This window comes from Acartia tonsa, chromosome 6 (genome assembly GCF_053477335.1).
Source record: "Acartia tonsa isolate MP-2025a chromosome 6, ASM5347733v1, whole genome shotgun sequence".
Classification (NCBI taxonomy): domain Eukaryota; kingdom Metazoa; phylum Arthropoda; class Copepoda; order Calanoida; family Acartiidae; genus Acartia; species Acartia tonsa.
The window spans coordinates 15,350,168-15,358,997 of NC_137265.1; the positions used below are offsets into that span (position 1 = coordinate 15,350,168).

At 32.9% G+C, this 8,830-nt stretch overlaps 1 protein-coding gene across 1 annotated transcript in view; it reads right to left on the reverse strand.

Moving 5' to 3' along the window:
- Positions 1-6,745, reverse strand: part of LOC145321956 (ecdysone receptor-like) — a 108,356-nt gene extending 101,611 nt beyond the window's left edge. The window contains exon 1 of the mRNA XM_080163669.1: positions 6,315-6,745. The gene's annotated coding sequence lies outside the window, so the exon portion shown is untranslated. The remainder of the gene's footprint in view (positions 1-6,314) is intronic.
- Positions 6,746-8,830: the final 2,085 nt, after the last annotated feature.

The window sequence follows — 8,830 nt, forward strand, 5'->3', positions numbered from 1 at the left end:
TGAATTAATCATAAGATTGAAGCAAAGGGCTTGTGCTGTCTTAATAATATGCGGTTCTGCTGATTTTATAATATGATATTTATGCGAAATTAAATGCACACCATCCCAGCTTCAATGGCCACTTTTTTTCTCACCTATTTTCAATTGTTTTTTTTTCTTGTAAGGTCATTTTAAATTACTACATACATTCTTTCAAATGTATCTTTTTTTGCCTATTTTTATCAAATATTTTTCTTTAGCGAAAAATTAATATAACTATCCTTAAAAATATTTTAAATGAATTTAATTTATAGATGGAATTAACATGAATTTAACTTATATAATTTCTCCACTATATTTCACTTTGAGACAGTACTAAGGGAGTTGTTGCCGTAAATATAAATATTTTTAGCCTTTTATAAATTACGATATCTTGTCTTATAAAGTAGTAAGGTTTTTTTGTTTTTAGCTAAAGATTTCGATTAACTAGGTACTAAACTGATTGAAATCTACATTTTAAGGAAGTCCCGTTGTGGTTTCAGGCTATTTAATATTTAGTCTTAGGATCGTTAGATTGTGTTTGTTTATAAGATCTCGTAAACGCAGCTGAACGGAACGTTACACAATTTTCAGTGAAGTTTGGTAATGATCCATAAAGGTTTTAGGCTATTATTTTTGGGGAATAGAACAGCCTTCCCACTAGAAATGTTTTTTGTAAAATTTAATTTTGCACAGCCCTAGCTTTGTTATAATTAAACTTAATACTGTAGTAAAGCTTGTGCAAGGCGTTTAATCCCCCGTAGCTTAGCTAGTTTCGTAAATTAAGGGCCATACGTCCTTGTTAAGTCGGGAATTATACAAACAAGAACGATAGGGATACAAAGCCATAAAGCAATGACAATATTTGGTCAGCATTCGTCAGGCAGGGGGACATTGGAATGAAAATCATACTGGTACCCATAGTTTTGTTATCGTTTTTTTGCTTAAAAACATAATTGACTAATTCAAATTTACTATATAGCATTGTCTACACTTTTCAACCGATAATTAAATCTATAGAATGTAAAACATTTTTTATAATCATTAGGGATGAACAACATAATGATGGAATTTAAAAAATATGTCAGCTATGACAACTTTTATTAAATACCATATAATTGATATAAGCAATTAAAATTGTACTATGTCGACACAATTAATGTTGACACAAAAAAAGAATGACACATAAATATTGTAAAATCTTAATTTTCTTGCTAATTCGTTGATTTAGTAGGATAAAATAAATAAAAAACAAAGGTAATAATATTACTTAGTAATGTTCTGATATATTGTGTAAATTGTCGACAGATACCATTCAAATTGTATGTCAATTCAATGCTTCCACGTACAACAGGGTAGTATATTGCAAGTTTTTTTCAGCAATGATGCTTTCATGCCAAAACTACTACATGATAAATGTATTATCCTGGATGGACTATCAGATATAATATTAAGTTCAACTTAAAAAGGAATTTCTAGCAGTTTAATAACATATGATTCATTCTAAAATTTTTGGACATTTTATGGATGAAACTGTTAACGTTCTAACCAATGATATGACCGATTTGTTCCCCCACTGCATTCTTATTAGTCCAAACACTGATTATGGTTCTACGTCTTCTATACGTATTATAATATAATAATCTCTGCCAGAAGAAGGGCAAAATATTCTGGAATTTCAAAACAAAATCTTACATACCTGAAAAGAAAAAAAACAGTTATTAGAAAATTTGATGGAATCAACATCGATAGTCCTATACCCTATAGAACGAAGTGGACTGTAAATTATACTGGTACCCAAAGTATTGTAAACAAGATCTCTCATTGAGTTGCTTTTAATAGATCTTGATGGGTTGGTTTAAACTAGCAGTGTCGAAACTTTTAAACCATAAATTGTAAACAAAAAGAATATTATTTTGTTTAAAATCTATGGAAATTTGCATCAATTTATCGTCCATTGTCTTATCCCTTAAGATCCCTAATTACCATACAATTGAAGCAAAGCAAAGTTATGAATTTACAACCCTTAATTTCCCCCAAAAAGTTTAATCAGAATACTTATATCTGGGCCTGACTTTAGCTAAAAAGATAATTATTGAAAATCAATAAAGTTGATATATTAAACAAAAAAAATATGCTTAATTCAAAATGTAAAAAACCATCTCTTTTTATTTTTTTATCGTTTTTGGGAATAGCCCAATTTGTTTATCGGTTACCAAGATCTTAAGCTTCAGACAGACATTAAAGATAATTAACAATTAAATATTGAAATATGTCAGCCCTTTCAATTAAAACATCATTTTTATCAGATATCATGTTACTTTTTTTGCTAATTAAAATCAAAGGGGTATGATTTATTTTTGAAAACTGGTTAAAAGTTGCATGTAAAATACAGAAAAGGGTATTGCAAAATTCTCTAAGATCAAAAAATTTTAACATTTAAATCATGGTTTGCGGTAGGGGGATGTCAACATCCCACTTAAATTTGAAAAGGGAAAAGCCTGTCTTCCCCTTTTAGCACCTCCTGGTGAATTGCTGTGCACGCCACTGATTTAAATATTGAATATCTCAATCATCGAAATTAAAAAAAAATGTATCATAACTTTTGGCTTATTAATATTTTTCACTTAAAACTGTTCTTTTTTGTAACATTAATAAATAATTTTTGCAGTAATGGATTCAATCGTAAATATAGTACAATTCAAATATTACAAGGAATTTAAATATTAGATAAGCCAGCCATTAAACATTAATGCTATTGAATATCATACTACTTTGCTAATGAAATTCAACAGAGTGTAATATCTTTAATTTAAAACTAGTATTTTTAAGGTATGACAAAATAACATAATTAAAGCATAGCGTGAATAGTACACTACGAATTAAAATTGGATATATGATATACGTGGATATATTGACATGGGAAAATTTGTCGTAAATTTAGGTTGCTAACATGGTACTCATTTTTGGTAAGCTCGTTCATCCATTGGAAGGAGAAGAGATAGGGTAAAGGGGGTGGATAGTCGGTATCAGTATTTTTGCCCGTTGCGAGTTTCAGAGAAAATAAAAATCTGGTGCAACATCCAAGTAATATTATATCGATTGTTGTAAAATACAGAAACAAGTATTTAAAAATTTTGCTAGATCAAAAAACTTTAACCTTTAAGAAATTAATTGTTCATCCATCATTACAATCGGATGTCATGTCAGTGGTGCTAATTAGGTTTAACAGGGTATAATATCTGTTAATAATTCACATTGTGCTTATGGACTATTAATTTTTAAGGTTACTGATACATAAAATAAAACCACAATCAAAAGAGAGTGGATCTTAAGGGATAAAACAATGGACGATGACAAACAAAATTCCCCCTTTTGTAGATTTAAGAGGGGGGGGAAGTTTTGGTGGTCTCTGGACCGGTAAAAATAAAAATACATTTTTTTTGAAGAGATAGAGGTCAACTTATGAAACAAAATATGCATATTTTTTCTTCAAATACGTATATAACATTTAAAAATCAGCATATTTTGTTATTTAAAATGTCTTCTAATTCTTTTTTAAAAATTTTAAAAATTTTTGGTTTTGATTTTTACCGGTCTAGAGCAACTGGAGGCCTGCAGCTCCTGAACTTGGAGGCCTGTAGCTCCTAGATCTGGAGGCATATCCAGAAAATCTTAAAACTTGGGAAAATTTATCATATTAGAATGATTTTATCTCTAATAACCTAACCTCTTAGTCCAAAGATAAAGCCTATACTCACTGTTTACGCAAATGTGTCAAAACTTCCCCCCCTCTTGGTTGTTAAGTTTGATCACAATTTAACACTATTACCCAATGTTTTTGAGTCAACGAATAAGACTAATAAGTTACAAAACTTTGGGTACCAGTGTAATCTACAGTCCAATATCCTCTTCTTCCCTGGGTTTTCTTTTTGTGTATCAATTCAGTTTGCCATGAAGCACATTGTGATACAAATAGTCTTATTTTGTTTGTGTGTAACATCCTAAATTCAACTTTTTTCAGCCAGAAGCACATTGTGCAAAAGATATTCTAGTTTTAATGCATAAAAAATGTGTAGACGTTCCAAAGGCTTAGGCAATAAAAGAGCATTAATTTCAGGCCTACTGGGATATGTAATGTAAGAATTGTCCTATCAATTTCAAACTTGGCATGATGGTTCAATTAACTGTAAGTTTTAATTTAAAAAGCGTTGCAACTCTATAATCATTACCAGAAAGTTCGTCTATTCTTAAAGTGAGAGGACATTAGGCTTTTTATTACACTAGTCTCCAAAGTTTAACAATAACATTTTCCTATTCGTTGGCTTAGCAACTTTAGGTCTTCTTATTGAATTTTGATTGGTTGGTTCACTAAGTTGAGTCTCCACACGTTTCAACCACTATTTGTAATCTACATAAGGGCTAATTTTGTATATCTATATCGGCCTCTTTATATCACTGTGATTTACCCCTCCCTTAATTTAAGAAATATTCTGCACACTTACACAATATTATGTCTTGGTGTTGCATACGGAAAAACTCAAGAAAAAGTGTGACACACACAGGAGGGAACACTGGGCTGTAAATTGGCTGTATTGGTACCCAAAGTTTTTCCCTGAGTCTGACACTGGTACCCAAAGTTTTTCCCTGAGTCTGAAACTGGTACCCAAAGAAAAGGTCTGAAACTATGATCGGGACAGTTCAACCAGGGAGGGGGAAGACATTGGGCTGTACATTATTCAGGTATCCTAAGTTTTATGTTATTTGCTAGCCAAATAATTTTGGGTTATTTTACAGAAGTGGCGACTTTTAAATCATAATTGGGGATGTCCTATATCAACTTATAGTCCATTGTCTTGTCCCTTAAAACCCCTAGACCCTATATCCTCTAAGAATGGATATTACCCTGTTAGACATAGAAGAAGAGTGTTAACATAAAATTATATAGTTTTGATTAGACTATTATCTATAGAAGCATTATACTTATATACAAGGTTTCTATATACCAACAAACACACAAATTTTCACAGGGGTTTTTATACCTTGGAGGGTTAATACACCCCCTCCCCTCAACATATAAACAATTCAATGGGAGATATTTTATTGGTTTTTACATAAAATCGCCAACTACCATTTTATTCATATATGGCTAACATCCTATTAAAACAAGGATATGGTCATAAGAGGCAGGGAGGGGACATTGGGCTGGAAATTATACTGGTACCCAGAGTTTTAAGGACAATTTCACAACTCAAAATAAAACTTTGGGTACTTTTAACATATTGTCTATCAAACTATAACTGCAAACATTTGTCTACCAATAATTTAAATCAAGAAGAGGGGGTGGGGGGTTGTTTATCATCATTGGGATGTATAATTATTTATCATCCATTCCATGAAACTCATAGTCCAATGAACATCATTTATACAAAATGTATTGATTTTCTGCATTTTGTTTTTCTATATAAGTATAAAAGTTATGATTAATGATACACCTTTAAGAGGCAATGCAGATTGACTTCTATTGCTATATCCCTACCATATATTAGATATATTATCTATATATGTTATTGGTAGAAACTCGTCTTATAATTATGCCGACAATACGACTTCTAAAGATCATATCTTTATAAAACTATAAAAGTTCGACAGGGTATTAAAGAAGAGTTTATTTATCTAATTATCTACCACTAGCGGCTGCGCTCCTAGCATCTAGACTAGGGACTCTCTTTACAAAGGGTAAAGAATGGGGGTGAAACATAGCCTAAACCCATCCCGGATCCTGTATGAAGTTTCTTAAGAGGGAGAACTAAATCAGTTAGAACTTGGGTAGAAATCTAGAGCTTCAGACACTTTAACTACTTTATTTAGAAGAAAAAAAACCGGCCCATAACATTTTTTTTAACTAGAAATAAATCAAATACACGGTATAAATAAGCTATTTATGATTTTTATTTACACTTTTAGTGTAAAAGTCAGCTTTTAGTGCATGACATTTGAAATAACAAGGATGACAGCATCCAATCATGCAGCGCTCTACAAATTAGACAATTTTACAAGTGAACTTTGACAAATATAGAGTGACAGCGCTTTTTCTTACAATATGTTTAAAATGACTTTTATATTAGATTGTATATGCTTTCCAAGTTATACCTTACTGTTAAAATCAGTATATAAGGTTTGACATCTGTAGGACTATTCTAACATGCCTATATTCATCATCAGAGCTATCCGTTACGGACGCATGAACAATGCTAAATATAGAAAAGCTCTGTCTTTAAAAAAATTGTATCTACCTGTTTTTATTTATTTTATCATAACTTTTGCAGAAATAATCAAATATATCTTCAAACTTTAAAAACACCAAAAAATCACATTTAATTTTATGATTTCTTGACTGTGATATTTCTTTTATTTTGTCACTTTTGTTTACTTGATATAATAACAGCAATGATTATATCTTTTTTTTCTGCCTGTTTTCACTTTGATTTCATGTACATATATATACTGACACTCAGCTATTTTTTTACACTAATTTTCTATTAAAACTACATTTTGTAGCTTTAAACGCACTTTATTTTCACAGTCTATAACAGTTAGATATTTTTATTGAAAACACTGTTGTAAAATGAGATGGTTTTGTGCTATTTTTCAGCACAAAAATTGTTAAAAATGGAAAAATGTATGAAAGTTCTCCTGCTAGCAGCACGGAGAAATGATGTAGACTGATTCTGAAGTCAATCAAGAGTTTGGTGGAGAAAAAGAGAGAGACGGAGGGAGAAAGGGAGAGAGAAAGAAAGAAAGAGAAAGAGAGAGCGCTGCACGGACGGACGTGGGAGTCGCTACTCTGGGGGCGTGGAAGAAGGAAATAAATGGAAGTGGTAGTTGTAGTACACCCCCATTGAAAATGTTTCCCTATCGTCTCTAGTGCATCCCCGCATTTTCCTTTTTCTCTCTGTTCATGAAATTCAGACAATCCTTCCTTTCTTTCCCCTTTCTCTATCTCTCTTTCATTATATCTTTCTCTCACAAGAGAGAGAGAGTTGTGTGTATATCTTCTTGATTTCCCCCTTTCGCCCTCAATACAACTCTCTCATGCTGCTGCTGTTTCTCTCTCCTCCCTCTTTATACAACCTACACCCCCCTCAGTCACAGTATAGTGTGGTGTATATAGTTCTGAACTTGAACTCCGGAGTTATAACAGCTTGGGCTATGCAGCTGCGCTGTGTGTGTGTGTGGGTGGTGTGTTAGCAGCAGCTTGGTGAGACAGCTGTCAGCCAATGCCCCTGTCTCCCCCCTTGCTACAGCCCCCACGCCCCCTATTAGTTATGACTGCATCTCTACTTGTTATATTTGTGAATGCCTTACTAATGCACAAAGTAAAAGTCTTTTTTATTTTCAACAAATTTGATGTTGATACATGGTAAGAATAGAACAAGCATGCCCTTTGCAACAAAATTGTAAATAAATCACTGTATATGCCATTGTTGTAATATAGGCCGGGTATTTTATTAAATATATTTACAAGCAAATACATTTAAATGGACAGACAAGACCTTCTAAACAGGGTAGCTGCGTTTTTTATGATGACTTATTTCAAATTTAATACTGTTCATTAAACAAATGATTAAAAATTAATAATTAACAAGATATAAATATATATTTCTATTTTAAAATAACAGTAAACTGATAAACAGTTTAACAGAGAAAACCTGAGGCATATTTAGTAAATGTAATGTTAACAAGATAAGGTTTCGTCCTTTATATGATCACAACGCGTCATACTAGAGAAATTAAATGTAGTGCCTGCTTCTGCTAGGTCAGACATATGACTAACAGTAAGAGTAGGGGGAATGCATTTAAAAAACGATTGCATTTTCATTTTCATGGATATTCAGAACTGCCAGACAAAGGTCCTGCTATCAACCATCATTGGCAGTTATTGTTTTTATTATTGTAACTTACTGATATGGACAGACAGACGGGTATAAACAGTGCAGTTGTTATTTAAAGATGTTTTATAAAACTTAATTTTTTGTTGTTGTGAAATACACTTTTCATAAAATTATCAATTAAAAGCAAATAATGTTAAGAACAGGTGAATTTATGATACATAAAATATGTCTGTTTGTTTGTCTCTGTGTGTGTCAATCGGTCTGTCTGTCCTTCTGTCTTTTCGCCTTTCTGTCTCTGTCCGTCTGTCTGACTGTCTATCTGCCTGTCCGTATATCTGTCTGTTATCCTTTGTTATCCTTGTATCTATCGGTCTGTCTGTCCTTCTGTCCGTATTTCTGTTTTTTCTTCTGTATTTCCGCCTCTCTGTCTGTATGTCTTTCCCTCTGACTGCCCATCTGTCTGTCTGTTTGTCCGTCCTTCTGTATGTCTAAGTGCACGCCTGCTTGTCCGGCTGAAGTAAGACATCTTGCTGGTTGCGCATTGGCCATGGTTTCAAGCCATAGGCGTCCAAGGGGGGGGGGGGGGTAATGGGGCGATTACCCCCCCCCAAACGATTTTGGGGGTGCCGTTTTACCCCCCCCCCCATTTAAAATTTACCCCTACCCTGGGGATGCCGTAGGCACCCCCAACCATTTAGGAAGGGTATTTACCCCCCCAAACAATTTTGGGGGGGTAAATACCCCCCCCAAAATAAAAAATCTCTAATAAAAAAAAATTTTGCGCGCTTCGCGCGCATTTTTAATACTATATATTTAATAAAATTTAAATTATCCCCCCCAAAAATTTTACCCCGGGGGTAAATTTTGGGGGGGGTAAACTAAATTTACCCCTGCCAACAGATTTCAGGGGGGGTAAT